At 38.3% G+C, this 16307-nt stretch overlaps 1 protein-coding gene across 2 annotated transcripts in view; it reads left to right on the top strand.

Annotated features, from left to right (window-relative positions):
• LOC145343736 (cytoplasmic polyadenylation element-binding protein 2-like) overlaps nucleotides 1–16307 on the top strand; it is a 120006-nt gene that overhangs the window by 62717 nt on the left and 40982 nt on the right. The window lies entirely within an intron of this gene.

Genomic DNA, 16307 nt, shown 5'->3' with positions numbered 1-16307 from the left:
AGAGGCCAGCTCATTTACCCTGAGCTGGAGCTCCTCCAGCAACCTGCACTTACTGCAGACATGGTCACTGGGATGAACCCTAGGGTCCACCAGTTCCCACATCATACAGAAACCACACATCACATGCCCTTCCATTATTTACTGTAGTAGTTTTGAAAAAAATTTTTTTTTTTTTGTTTTTCAAACGAACTCACCTGGCCTTTTTTCTTTCAAGCCCTTTTTGATATTAAGCCCTAGTAGCTCACTCTGCTTCCCTCTCACTCCGCTGCCCGCTGTCTACACCAGGCCTCCTTTTAAACCTGGCGCTGACTTAAATCTGATGGCCCACAACTGCCTGCTAACCACTCCCTCAGAATTCTTAAAGCAGTAAATACAATAAATAAATGCTTTAAACAGTTCTACAAAGAACAAAGTGTTTTAAACTTATTTTAAACTGGTTTTTAACAGGTAAAATCTTAGCTCTCTCTCTGCTCCTTCACTCGTCTGCTCCAGCAAACAATGGAAGGCTTCACCTTGTGATGGAAGATGGGCAATACTTGCTGGCTGAGCCAGTGATGCCTAAATCCCATAAATTAATTTAAAAATGTCTTATAAATGATGCTTTAAATGCAAAGTTTAATGAACTACAAATTGGAAAAAATAAAGAGCTGACTTTGGCAAGTATATCCCTCTTAGGTCTAATGATAAGTCTACACAGATGTTTACTTGTCTGTTATGTAATAGTGCCAAAAGAAATCGCCTTTACTGTGGCGTTATTCTTGAATATCTTGTGTGTCTTGGATCCAGACACCTTGTCATTAATTATGCTTGAAAAAGAACTGACATTTTTAAACATATCATCAGGTGAATTTATATCATTAACGTGTAATATAAATACTTTGGCAATAACATTAAAGATATTCATTGTAAAATCCAGCTTAACGTATTGGGCTTTACCTGAAAAATCCTTTACTGATATGATTTTTCATGTGTAGGTAATGCTTTCATATTATAGTTTAAGCTTCCAAAATGCTTGCTTTCTGGATTTTCAAATTTCCTGCCCCTAAAAATATTTCTACCTTATATAACTTAATGTTGATCCAAGGCATTTTTTCTGCCAAAAACACAAACCTGGCTAATAATAGCAAATTGTTCCCATCACAAGAGGTGGTCTGATCTAAGTACAGAAATCGCTGACTAGTTGCAGTCTTAGCTACAGTTGCACCATTTTAGTCTCACACTAGTTTAAGTTGAAAATGCCTCCTACAAAATGCAGGTGAACGCTTACTTGCATATCTAATTTTACTTAACAAGTAGCCGCAGCCATTGATTGTGAATCTTTGCAGTCTTTCTCTTTCTTCAAAGTTTGAAATTCTTGATTCCATGTTTTGTCCAGCAGTTATGAGAGGGACTTTAACTTCTTCAGTGATTGTTCAAGTCAGTATTGTTAACAATGAGCCACACCAGATCCACCCCTCTTCTCCATCCAGAAAATGGTTAATTGCTGCTTGCCCTTAACCATGATTTGCTTTTTTTAATATTTATTGAACTTGCTGTCTTCTAATGAACTGGAGTGGCTATTATGATTGGTTGAACTGAAAATGGTGACTTCCTGTCTCTGGTGTTGTTGCTTCTAAACCCAAACGTTGTTAAACACCATTTTTGAAAGATGATCAATAAACATTAGTCAAGGAAGTGAAACTTACATAATGATGAAAAACGTCCACCTTACTCAGCTTTTCACCTTAACCATTTTAAAAACAAATGTGCAAAGAGATTAAGCCATCGTGGTATGGATAGAAGTATTGTGATCACATGGCCAATAACCGTAACAGTCCTCCAATTGCCTCTACCTCTTTTGTGCAGTGAGTTACAGACCTAAACACCAATGTTGCCTCACGTTTGCGCGGTCACACAGCGCTCAACCCATCAGATCTTGTGCAAATCATTTTATTCAAATTGCTGCTTGTGTGTAGCCTAGTCATTCAGCAAAGTTTAAAGGGCCTGTACACTACAATTAAGAGTTAGAGGTTACTTTACCCATCATCTCTAGATGTGAAGCTTCTCCTTAACTCTCTCTAATAACTTCCACCCAATTACTGTAAATCAAGGCCCCTGGTTATTGACCTCCGCCAACAGAATAGAAATATCAGTTACTGTCATTTGAGGTGGCTTTCACTTCTGCAAAAGGTGAGGGATAACTAAAGTTCTTCAGAGCAAAAGCAAGGAAGAGGTTTGGCCCCATTAAATGAAATTACAATTCATGGTGCAACAGGGGAAGAAAGCATAGTGAAGAAGCACAGTTTGACACACATTTCTGAATGTTGTGGTGTGAGTATGTGGAATGTCATCTAGCTAATAATTCTAAATTAGTTTGGAAGTAAGGTGTTGATTTTATTAACTGACCACAGATTTGAGTGATACTCTGCTAGGTGCTTAGATGCCACATTTGGTATGTATTTTCATTGCCATGCAATAAAGTGGTCTCTCATTGAGAAAATGTTTTAAGTCCATTATAAACATGCACATGACTTTATGCTACTGACTGTAGTGTCTGTATATCTATTTTGTGTGGTAGGTAATTCTAGAGTATGACAGTTTGCTGAAGCCAGCAACTGGCTGGTTCTCAAAACTCCTGTATAATGTACTGCAGAAACTATGACTCAGTGCATCACATCATTCCCAAGAAAGGTCAGTGGTATAGATGTGAAAAGAACGTGCCACACAAGGAAGAAAAATTCACATCAAAATGTCACATGCGGAGTTTGCTTTTTATGCATCAGCGAGTACTCTATTTTTGGTCTGACCTTCGCAGTTGTAAAATTTCCTTCTCTATCATTAATTAACTTCTTAAAACATATACATCATATCACCCACCTTCCCCTTCTCAATGGTGATACAAAATGTTGTTGTACTATTAAGCCTCTGTTATTTTAATATTTTGATCTATGTTTTTTGCATAGGAGGCAAAAAGGATGATCTTCTTGTAAGTGAGGAATCCCGAAGTGCTTATCCTCATTATAGGCACAATTAAGTTATCCAGCTCAGTTTTATAAGTTAAATTGTCACATTTAATATATATTACCTCCATTGGCAGCCTAATGACTGTAATAAGTGGAACTATTATTATGTAATTTAAAAGAATGACAAGCGACATTTTAAATGTTGTGCTTAAGCTCATAGTTCAAGAAAAGATCAGAGAAAGATGAATTTAAAGCAGTTATCTTAATTTACAGGATGTGCCATAATTGAAAATTACATTTTGAACACTTTAATGATTGATAATTAGGGTTTTTAAACAGAAATTTTGTTTTGAAAATTAAGTGTAGTTATTAACTGTAATGTAAATTTTAAAATTTACAGAGCTGAAACTACATCAGTAGTGTCTAATTAGTGGAATATTAATATATAGAATCTGTGATTGAACTCTATTTATTAAAAATATGCTAGAAGAATTGTCAAAATGTACAGTGTGATAGGTTTGACAATTGTGTGTGTCCAAAGGGCAATATCCTGATTACAACCAAAATAGGCGCAGTTTAGGAGTTCCTCGTTTAAGCCATTTTGAACAGGGAACATCAAGTGGAAGCAATAACATTAATCCGAAAAATTGAGGAAAACAAAGTCTGGGAATTACCTAGTGTCTCCTAGACTAACTATCCGAGACATTACAGAGTACAGGGAGTTGTCTGCGATCAAGTTTTTGGCAGCAGGCCAGGTGGGTGAAGATAGGGTTGTTTTGCAAGCTGGAGGGGAAAAAAAAGTTTGCATAATGTCTTTTTTGAAATGTGATGATTTTTCTGAGTTGTAATTATTGTACTCTGGGTGCAAATGCATGTCTTGGTTTCTTGTGTGTTTGGAAATGTTGTCTAGATGTCCTTTCACCTTTTTAGCATTGGGGACTGAGAAATAGAGTTGTCCTTGAGTGGACTAATCTGTGCCACACTGATTATATATTTAAAATGCTGAATGGGTTACAGTGTTCTGTTCCAGTATGTCTGGCTCCAGCTGCAGCAAAATGGTTGCTTAAATAAATCTTAAATTCCTTGCCTTTTACTTAACTTCAATCCGGAAACAAAACATGGAGACCAAGCACAAAAGAATCAGACTGTAATTTGTGTCTCATATAATGGGCAAAAAGCTGCAACTGTAAGCAGACTTAAAAGTTCAAATTTTATTACTATTTTTCTTATAACCTTTATTACACTAATTATATAAATGAAATATAAAGTGCTGAACAGCAAAATTACTCTTTTCATATGCACAACTTCTAACGTCTGTAATATGGTTCAAAATTCACCATTCTCTTCTGGGCCCTATCCCCACTTAGTGTTGAATGTAATCTGCCCTGCCCAGTACCTTTTGTAAAGTCTTTTATATGGACTTCTGAAATCACTAAACTGTCCAATTGTCTGAAATTGGCTTCTCCAGTTAACAGTTCAGGCCAGTTGCACTGTTCTCCCTTCCTTTCCAGTATCTGTCACACTTCCATGTACTGAATTACATGTAACTAACTGTTTGCCCTGATAATTCAGTATCTGTGACTGTTATCACTGCTGCAGAAGTGCCTGCTGCAACAAGAACCCTTTGTTTTTTACAAAGCATATTTATTCTACAGTCTCCTCAAACTCAGAATATGAGGTGCCTCAATACATTGCCATTATTGGTTTTATTTATGATGTACATTTGCAATTCATAAATAACATTTTTAGTGCTTGGTACGTACAGTCTTAAGGGTTTTACAAATATTCCAGCCCTTCGGTATACTATAGTGGGAGAGCTTTAGATAGTGCATGGCCTTTCCCTGTTGAGCCTTTGTAGCAGGTGCCCCAAGCTTTAATGCATCCCTCAGCATTTAGTCCTGGACCTTGGAATGTGTCAGTCTGCAACAGTTGTTACTTGACATTTCACAATTGTTTGCACTGGAAAACCAACATGTTTTGGGCAGACCAAAGTGCATCTTTCACTGAGTTGATGGTCCTCCAGTTGCAGCTGATGTTTATCCCAGTGTCCATCCCTGGTAACACCCTGCAGAGCATTGACTTCTGCATTACAGAGCTAATCGATTTGAACCTCAACAAGACCATCACATTGTTTTCCAGACCTACTTTGCAAAGGCACATTCCAGAACGAACTGAGTGATAGTCTCACCCTCTACATGCTGTCCTCAAGGCAATTGGGAAAGAAACTATGTGCAGGAAGGATCTAATGGGGAAGACCTTTCTCACATTCAGCCAAGCTATGTCTTGGTTTTTGCTTCAAAATAAGGGCAATGATGCATTCTGCCAAACGTCTTTGACAGTCTGCTCAGTGAAACATCTGACGTCATCTCCCTTTCGCACAGGACCTCAAGACGTTACGTGTGGACCGTGGCCTGATGAGCTAATGGTCAAAGGTATTCACTTCTCAAATTTTCCCACGAGGAGCAGGTCAGGTGGCAACTGGAGCATCCTGTGGCAATGTGACCAGACCCATCTTTCACAAGAGTAGGGATCTTTGCAAGGTCCATGTCCCATCTGCTATGATTCCTTACTGGGCAGGATGGGAAAATTCCACCCTTAGTATTTGCATACTGCCAGCCTTTGAGATGTACAGCCTACATACCCAATATCACACTCGCACTGAAATGCATATACCAAACTATTCATTATGCCAGTGTGCTAGTAAGTATGTAGACTGTACATCCCAAAGTCTGGTGCATCATATGCAATGGCATGCCCCTTTTGCTGTTTACAGTGGACAAAGTACAGGCTGTATCCCACCAGCCTATGCTTGGAAAACCTAAAGCACAGTATCCAATACTAAATGTGATTCTGTAATTGGACAACATTTGCTCGGTCTTCAGTGTGCTAAGAATTATGCTGATAACTAATTAGGATTGTCAGCCAGGCTCCATGTGGCACATTTGCATGTTCTTGAAGTTACATACATACATTAATACACAGATTCTTTGCAGACAGAACACGTACACACATTGCACTTGTTACGTTAAACAAAATAAGTAACGGCCATTTGCTTGTTTATCCCTTGGGGCAATGCCTTGATCAGAATTAAGCTGCCTGATTTAAATTTCAAACTATGCTTGTCAGTTAACTGACACCTTCTCCATGGCAATACCTCTACCACTTAGTCCACTAATCGATCAGCACTCTCTTGTCATACAGTATACATTTGTTGATTTCCCTTGCATTGTATTCTTGTAAATGTCCTGATGAATGCCAAATGAAGAGCTTTGACAAAAAGTGTCATTTTTCAGCAATACTCAAGTTCTATACTACAAAGCGAGATAGAAAATCATAGTTAGACACACAAATGGGATGTAAATTTTATTCCTCTGTCACTAGATTGGCATTGCTGTTATGAAAATATGTTTAAAAATCAGAACTACAATCATTATTATGGCTCGATAATGCAGCCAAATGCATTTACAATTTAAGGTCAGCAGCTGTGGAAGTGAAAAGGCTTAAAAAATGATTTTTATGAAATTCATAATGTTTATAAATTAAACATGCGGTATTTCCTGTTACTACCTAATGATTGGTAATATGTTTTATTTTGTATCCTTCCCAAAGCTTTTCTTTAATAAAATGGTGCAAGATCTTGCATTTCAAATAATGCCTTTGACAAATTAAGGGCATTTTAAAATGCTATGCAGCCAAGAAGGTAATTTAGAAGTGTGGGCACTGTTTTAATGTAAGGAAACATGCAGCCAATTTGAGCACATACTACAAGATCCCACAAACAGCAGTATGGTAATGCTGAGAGAGTCTTTTTCTTAATGTTGGTTGAGAGTTAAGTGTTGGCTAGGACAATGAGAAATCCTATCTACTTTTCTAATGCCTTGGGATATTTATGCCCACCTAACAGGGCCTCAGTTTAACATCTCATCTGAATGATGAAACCTCCAACAGTGGAACAAGTTTGAAGGTTCAGCCTAGATTCTGAGCTAAAATCTTAGGGATCAACTGTGAACTCAGGATCCTGACTGATCAGTGAGTACTACTATTGAGCCAAAGCAGTCTAGATAAATGTTGCCATACCTTTTTATATTAATGGGCAGCAGTGAAAAGCTATTGTTATTTCACTGCATTTAGATACCAGGTTTGTACAGACGCAATGCAAGACATTTATTCTTGTGCACGCCCTCTTTTTGGGTTTGGGAGAGAAATGGGTTGCCCGAATGTGCTTTATGGGCAAGATAAGTTTGTGTTTTTCTCATCAGAGAAATATATTTATACAAGAGCTCAATAAGGCTGCCCACCAACTCCTTTTACTCATCTATTCAAAATCAAATCTCTTTTTCGCCAAAGTGGTTTTAGTTATCGTAATCTAGCTAGGAATAAATACTTGAATATATCATTTTTAATAGTTTGTAAGCTGGATACCAACAGGAAATATCACGTTTAATTTATAAAAGTTATGAATTACGTGAAGATCATTTTTAAAACCCTTTTACTTCCACAACTGCTGAGCTTAAATTGCAAAATGCATTTGGCTGCATTATCAAGCCATATTAGTGATTGTAGTTCTGATCTTTAAAGAGCATATTTTCATTATAGCCATGTCAATTCAATGACAGAGAAACAAAGTTTACATCTCATTTGTGTGTCCAACAGTGACTATCTTCCTCTGTTTGGATAGATATATGGAGGGCCTTCAGGGTGAAGAAGAAAGTGAGTTAGTCGGCTGGTAATGTTGGTAGACAGGAAAATCTAAACCCAGAACTTGGCAGGTCAAAGACATTAAAACGCATTGATTACATGAAGCATTATTGTTGATTGACCAGTCAGCATAGTTCGTAAGTAATGGGATCTAGAGATGTAAATCTGTCACAAGGGCAGGGATCCTTCCCATCTGGTTTTTAATAAGGTCCCAGCTGGTAGCATTTTTATCTGATCAGTTTACCAGTGCACAGAGAGAGATTCCTAAGCTTTAACTGTTGCCAACCTGTATGAAATGCTCTGGATTTCTCCATATTGGAGAACATGTGGATTCCATATGGGACAAGCAAAAATTCTGTTTGTGCTCATTAACTTGTTTGGACACTCTTAAACATGATTGATTTCCATGTACATTAGACTCCTGGCTTGACCAAAAATGTTTTCGTCACTATCCTTTTCCTAATGCAGGTTGCTTTGCATATAATTTGCAAATATGAATATAAATGATTCATTTTATAGCATTGATTCAGTTCATATTCAAGATTTTATAATATTTAAGCCATTACAGAATTATGTGGCACAAAAAGACTGCTTTTCACAGTTAATTATTTTTTGAAGTCCAGTCACTGTTTTTGTAAAGATGAAGACTTGTTCAGTGAACAAAGTCGATGTTAAATTAAAATATATATTTTTTTAATATTCATTTGTGCAATATGGGTATCGCTAGCTAGCCAGCATTCATTGTCCATCCCTAGTTGCCCTTATTCAGATGGCAGTTGACCGTCAACCACATTGCATTTGCAATATGAACACAAGAGCCCAGATTTTGGAGTTGGTCTTGGGTGAACCCCTCAGCTTTTGATGTTGTTCTAAATTTCAAACTAACAACAGTTACTAATATCCACACATGGGTAGTTGAAATTCAGAAGTTGCTGTTAGTGCTTCCCCACTCCTGCAGAGGGCTGCACACAGAAGTGTTTAGAGATTGTTCGAGCTGACATGAACATTCGTTTTTGTTTTTAGTGTCATTGTGAAAAAAACCTTGATGAAGTTAACCTTGTTGAATAAGGTGTCACTGGGTTCCTAATGCTGCACCAAGTTCATAACTACTGCTGAACAACAGCTCTGTCCCTGAAAAGCTAATTTCATATTTGTGGAAATTCATATGTCTCCAATAAGATTTCATAATTCCATAGATTTTTAAAATCATACCTTTTTTAAATGTTACAATTTTGTTAATTCCATGTGTATGTCCCAATTTTTATTTTGATCTCTGTAATGATTAAAAATTGAAGGATAAGTAGTGGTCTTTGTAGTTTGCCTGAGAATTTTTAAATGCGATTGGCTGCTTATTCTGCTTGATACTGGAGTTCCTCCCCTGAGCTGGTGCCAGGATTAAATTGATGTTGGGAAAAAGGTAATCCACATCACATAAATCACTAGGTCTTTGTGACAGTTTTCTTTTAAGTCAGCAATGTCCACCAACCATAGAATTCAGGCCAGAATTAGTTGTATAACTCAAAATGAGTATCAGTACTTAAATCAAAGAGAAAAGTGCAGTAATAGACTTTATATAACCATGCAATACAGTGAATGCATTTGTGGTTAGCCCCGTCTATTGAAATTAGTGTCATGCAGCAGTGCATTTATCCTGTGTCTCAGTAAACATTCATGTTAACTTCTAGATTCTCCAACATAATACCTGTAGTTTGGGCTTAAGAAAAGTATAAGCTTTATAAAAGAAAACTGAGCATTTTAAAGCTGAAAATCAATTGTTTGCTGAATCTGCTTGGGTGTTCAGTGAAGACTTTTCTACCTTGCTCAAGACATTTTACTGCCTTCTCTCACTTTTGATAGAATCACAGGTTCTATTACTTGAAATAAAATGAGCGGTTGCCTAATAGCCATCTGATCATCTTTCAACGTTTTCTTTTCAGGTTCAGCTGAGTCCTTGCATCTTTCTAATCTCTACAAACTTCATTTTGGTTTTGGGTTGAGTCCTGAGCTATGGTTAAATGTGTCTTTAAAAAGTTCAGTCTGATGCACAGGTTGATTGTGATCCATTAGCTGTTTTCCTGCTTGTCGTCTCGGATGTTGTTAACAACTTATTTTGTGTACCTGTATATTATAAGCAACAAACGTCACTGTACCACAGGCATTTTTAAAATCTATTCATCCGCGGAACCCCGACGAGGCCAGCATTTATGCCTTTTGAGAAGGTTGTGGTGAGTAGTCCATTTGATGAAGGTACTGCTCAGTTCTATTAGATAGGGAATTTCCTGACAATAAAGGAATGTCTGTTTATTTCCAAGTCAGGCTGCTATGTGATTTGGAGGTAGTAATGTTCCATTGTGCTTGAAAATATTGCCCTTCTAGGTGGCAGAGGTCACAGGTTTGAGAAGTGCTTTTGAAAAAACTTGGTGAGTTTCTGTATTGCAGTATTTTTTCCACATTTGCACATGATATTAAGTAGGATGGGAGGATGACTTGAGGAGGATGCTTCAGCATGATTTGGACAGGCTGAGTGAATATGCATGGCAGATACAGTATAATGTGGATTAATGTGAGGTTATCCACTTTGACAGCAAAAATAGGAAGACAGATTATTATTTGAATTGGTATAAACTGAGAGAAGTGGATATTCAGAGAAACCTTAGTGTCCTTGTGCATCGCAAAGTAAGCGCGCAGGTACAGCAGACAGTAAAGATGGCAAATGGCCTTCATACCGAAAGGATTTTGAGTATAGGAATAGGGATATTTTACTGCAGTTGCGTAGGACATTGGTGAGCCCACACCTGGAGCATTGTGTGCAGTTTTGGCGTCCTTATCTGAGGAAAAATGTTCTTGCTATTGAGGGAGTGCAGCAAAGGTTGACCAGGCTGATTCCTGGGATGGCAGGATTGAGGTATGAGGAGAGACCAAGTAGGTTACAATTATATTCATTGGCGTACTGAAATGCGTGGGGACTTCATAGAACCTTACTAAATTCTAACAGGGTTAGACAGGGTAGATTCAGAAAGAATGTTCCCGATGGTGGAGGCAGTCCAGAACTAGTAGTCATAGTTTGAGGATAAGGGGAGGATTAGTACTGAGATGAAGAAAAATTTCTTCACCCAGAGAGTGGTGAATCTGTGGAATTCACTACCACAAAGTAATTGAGATCAAAACATTGTGTGATTTCAAGAAAGAATTAGATTTAGCCCCTGGGTCTAAAAGGGATCAAGGGATATGAGGGGAAGATGGAATCAGTATTAAATTTGATGCTCAGCCATGATCATAAATCGTGGAGCAGGTTTGAAGGGCTGAATGACCTACTCCTTCTGTTTACTATGTATATTTCTATGTGCCATCTTCACCTCTCCTCAAAATGTCCCCACCTCAAGCACCTTCTACTCTTCAGCTCTGCTATCCCAACTTGCTGCCCCAGCTCTGGTGCCCCAACCACCCTCATTTATCACCATTGTGTGCAGTATTGATCTTACCTAAATAAAGATATGCTTCCAATGAAGGTGTGCAACAAAGGTTTCTAAATTATTTCCTGGGATAGAGCTGGTCACATGAGAAAAGAGCAAACTGTTTGAGTCTTCATTCTCTGGAGTTTAGAAGAATGAGAGGTAAACTCATTGAAAAATACAAAATTCTTACAGGGCTCAGCAGGGCAGATGTAGAAAGGATGTTTCCTTTAGCCTGGCACTGCTTGAACCAGGGAGGACAGTCTCAGAATAAGGGGCAGACCTTTTAGGACTGAGGTGAGGATGAATTTCTTCACTCTTGAGGGTGATGAATCATTGGAAATTTCTACCCCCCCCCACCCCGCGCCAAGGACTGTGGAGGCTTAGCCATTGTGCATGCTCAGGACTGAAATTGATAGATTTCCACATATTAAAAGCATCAAGAGATACAGCGGATAGTGCAGGAAAATGGTGTTGAATAGAAGCTCAACCTTGATCTGGAAGGGCTGAATGACCTACTCCTATTTCTTATGTTCTTATCAGCACAGTGTTCAATGACCATTGCTCTGATCTCTAAACAAGTAATTCTCAACATACTTTATGACTGCAGCCACGTTAAGCTATTCATTCTCGTTCTTTTTGACTTCCCTACTGTGTTAGATACCGCCAGTCGCACTATAGCCCTCAACAGTCTCCCACTTGTGGTATACTGTCATAACCTGCTTGTCATTGCATAGTTCTTTCACCTAAACACATTGAGACAGCATGATTGCATTTTGGGGAGGAACTATCATTTTAAAACAGTATATTTAAATTGGTGTAAAACATGAATTAAGCTCTTAAAATTATAATTTCTGGTCAAAATTTTGGTTTGTTTGCATCATCCTAACAGTGTGTTGCTATCTGATCGTCAAAAGGAAAAAAATCAAGTCTCTTATGCCAGTAACCATGTATCATTGAATGGCATGAATCTCTTTAGAGTTATTTATGGTACAGGAGGAGGCTGTTTGGCTTTTAGACTAGATGCCCACTTCCAGTGGGTGCAAAAGTCTCACATGACTAAAGATCAATCATCTTTCAAAGAATGTACCATGCAGCAACAAGCCATTTGACCCAATCAGTTCATGGTCCGTTTTCTCACGTTTCCTCATTTTTTTTTAGGAAGAGCCTTCTATTGCCTTCTTGATTATGATTATTTAGCCTCCCATTAAATGTTTCTGTGCTATTTGCCTCAGTCATTCCTTTGGAAGCGAGTTTCACATTTTCACCATTCTCTGGGTTTTCTTTTGAATTTCCCATTTGATTTCTTGGTGACTTATATTTATGCCCTCTGGTTTTGCTCTTCTCCACAAGTAGGAATATTTTTACTGTGATTACTGTAGTAAAATCTTTCAGAAATTAAAAGGTTTTTATTAAGTCACTCTCCCCACCTTCCCTTTCTAAGCAAAAAGAGACCTAGTATGTCCATCTGTTCCTGATGTGAATAACTTTGCATTTCTGGTATCAGGTGGAATTTTCTGAAAAAAAATTCTAAATATTAAATGGGCGAGAAAACGGGAGGTTTGGTCCACTGTTTTTCAATGACGCTGGTGATGATATTTATGGCACAGAGGCCATAATGTGAATCACACCTGTGGGAGGATATGTGGGATGGGGAACGGTTGAAGTCTCAGCACACCACCCTCCCCCCTCGTCATGGCCCCACCTTGTTGGCACTTCATGGCAAACTGTGTGGTAAAAAAATTCTGATACAACTTCAAAAGTTTGAAAATATTTGGCATCAATATGAGTTGGCAGGCTGCACCATGGCAGCACAGCCCAAGTCTGAATGTGGTTGCTGGGTTCCCCATCAGCCACTGTGACACCTCTTTTATGAGTTGCCATCCATGTTGGAAGGCTGAAGTAATTGACAAGACATGCAGAACTCTTTTGTTCATCCGTATAAAAATGTTTCCCTTGTAAAATCTGACAAGCATAACAGGTCTGGGAGTAGCTTGGCCTAGAAATCAGCTGATGTCGCCCTTTTTCATTCCTGTGTTAAAGTAAATAATCCAATATGGATGTAGATATAAAAATGGGCATGGTGTTAAAACATAACTGAATATTGAGTCAGCAGGTGCAAGAATGTTCCTCCTGACCCCACACTAATGCTTTGGCCACATTGATCACCGCTCTCTCTGATCACTTCTGGTTTGCCCCCTCCCTCCCCAATTCATTTAGTTGCCTCCTGCTCGCTATCACCCATAGCCTCCCTCAATTTATTTTCAATTGTTTCACTTTCCTGTTCTTCCCTTCCTGATCCCTTCCTTCTCCATTGTTCCCATGGATAATCTTGTCCCGTCAGTTGCTTCCCTCGTCCGATCACCTGCTTTGCCATTGCTCTCCTTGTCCAGTCTCTCCCCTCTCGATCTCCTCCTTGTTAATTGTCAACTTCTCCCTTTGCTTCTTGTATGACTTGCCTAACCTATTGGCGACATAGTGACCCCAAATTCAAGTTGTGAACACCCAGCTCATTGGTCTGATGTTCATGGTGGGCCTCAGGAAATTCATGATGGCCTGACAATTAATAGGTCTCCCCAACATTCTAACTTCCCAAAACACAAAATTTCCTTGCCAAAGAGAGAGGGTGCAGAGGAGGTTTACCAGGATGTTGCCTGGTATGGAGGGGAGGTCCTATGAGGAGAGACTGAGGGATTTGAGGTTGTTTTCGTTAGAAAGAAGGCAGCTACGAGGGGACCTTATTGAAACATATAAGATGATTAGAGGTTTAGATAGGGTGGACAGTGATAGCCTTTTTCCTCGGATGGAGAAAGCTAGCACGAGGGGGCATAGCTTTAAATTAAGGGGTGGTAGTTATAGGACGGATGTCAGGGGTAGGTTCTTTACCCAGAGGGTGGTGAGGGATTGGAATGCCCTGCCTGCTGCAGTTGTAAATGCGCCTAGTTTGGGGGCGTTTAAGAGATCCGTGGATAGGTTTATGGATGGTAAGGGTTTGGTTTAGGTTAGAGGGTCATTGTTTTTTAACTGGTCGGCGCAACATCGTGGGCCGAAGGGCCTGTTCTGCGCTGTGATGTTCTATGTTCTAATATAAACAGTAACAAAAATTAAATTTAATATTTGTATAGGCCCTTGTCATGATACAAAGTAGAAACTCCAAGTGAGAATGATGTTCAGCCATTACATCACAAACAACTGATTTGTTTTCTCTTAAATCCTTTTACCTTATATCTCTCTCATCTTCAAAATCTACTTCTTTAATCTTGCCTTCAGTCACATACCCTAATTCTTCGCCCAATTTCTAGTTGGTGTCCTTGTTTTCATGGGAATACATTTATCCCAATCTTAATGCAATAGTAATTGCATCAGAAGAGCACGTTTCTCCATTTTGCCAGTTTCAATTATTCTGAAGTTCAGATTTTCTGTCAAATGTAGTTGTAAAATAGGGCAGAAAATTAGACATCTGAATGTTTGTTTGTCAACACAACTAGGGCATTTGTATTTCTTTAGTTGGAGTGCGTGAATTCACAAGTTATTATTGAGAGATCATGATTTTTAACATTTTTCCTGATTTGACAGTACTTCTTCCAAAAAGTTTTAATGACCCACAATAGAACTAGTATTCCCAAATTTAGTCTATCCTCCTCCTTCAGGTGACATCCCTAAGAGGGTGTTGGTGACCGTTCTCTCTTTGACCTTCTTCCGTCAGGAAAAATATGCAGAAGTCAGGTTACGTACCAACTGACTCAAAAACAGCTTCTTCCCTGCTGCCATCGGACTTTTGAATGGACCTACCTTGCATTAAGTTGATCTTCCTCTACATCCTAGCTATGGTTGTAACACTATATTTTGCACACTCTCGTTTCTTTCTTTATGAACAGTATGCTTTGTCTGTATAGCACACAACAAACAATACTTTTCACTATGCTAATACATGTGACAATAAATCAAATCAAAAGCCATTGATGTCCATTGGATTCATTGTGATTATGCCTAGCAAAGTTCTGCAGTTGTTTTCCATTTCCTTCTGCCAATATGGCTGATCAGCAAACTCTTCCCTCTACCATCAGGTGACTTAGTGCAAACAAATTTGCAATCTTTGTTTAGTCAATTTTATTTACCATTGCTGCACCTGGTACACTGAAAGATGCATTTCACACATTTGACTATACATCTGTACAGTCTGCATGTTTCACAGGTGTCCTTTTGCATTGCTTTCATCATAATCCATTTGTACATACATTTATTTAAAAATGTCATTGGATAAAGTACCTTTGTCGTATACCATGTTGAGGACGTTTTGCCTCCCACTTTGAATAGTGACCTTTCCAGGTTATTTGTGTCATCTGAACAGATGTATATAACTTCATTCAATAGCTAATGAATTGCCCTAGCCTAAAGAGTCTGGTCAAATGTACCACACATAAAATGAGCAGAATAAAATGAAATGTGTTCTCTCCAATAGAGTAATTTAGTGAACATAACTTCAATTTATTTATCCATTCAAATTCTACCCATTCTCATCTTTTATTCACAGTGTTGAATGTAATTTTCAATTCTGGTTAACAGGCAATTTTTTAATCGTCTGACAGTAGTATTCAACCCAATGACTTAAGCTGTTTACATTCTGACATGTAAAACATTTGATTGGTAAATGTTCATTCCAACCATTTTTATGTATGATAACAGCGCACCTTAAAAACAGCTGGAGATCAGTGTTTTTTAAAAGCAACCAGGGAAAAATAATTGTGCTTTAATAGTGTAACTACACCTTTAAATGTTTGGTAGTCAGCCAAATTCACTAGATAAGGGGCCAGCCATAATTGCTATCTTTGTAACTATGCAAAGTATGCTTGATGCCTTCCTCCTTCCAAAAGCATTCTATTTGGGATGCATTAACCTTTTTTCTGTTTTCAAGACTCCTGTTTGTGCTCTTGTGATAAAATAGTTCTGGATACCGATTAAACCATTCTACCTATTGGAAGAATTTGTACCCCTCTAAATGTCATATTACCAAGTAAATACGTGGCAGTTCTGAAATGCGCAATGCCTGTTGCAGTTACTAATCACCTGCGTATGTGTTTTATACTTGTTCTGCAGTGATGCATACTGAAATATTTTTGATAATTATTATTCTGCAATTAATGTAGAGACTTTGATTTAAAGATCTGGTTCACGTAATGTTCGATTATCAGTCTTGACCTTATGACTGTAATTG

This window comes from Carcharhinus amblyrhynchos, chromosome 1 (assembly GCF_965287045.1).
Source record: "Carcharhinus amblyrhynchos chromosome 1, sCarAmb.v2.hapA, whole genome shotgun sequence".
Taxonomy (NCBI): domain Eukaryota; kingdom Metazoa; phylum Chordata; class Chondrichthyes; order Carcharhiniformes; family Carcharhinidae; genus Carcharhinus; species Carcharhinus amblyrhynchos.
The sequence above is the reverse complement of the archived record's forward strand: the minus strand, read 5'-3'. Positions and strand labels throughout refer to the sequence as shown.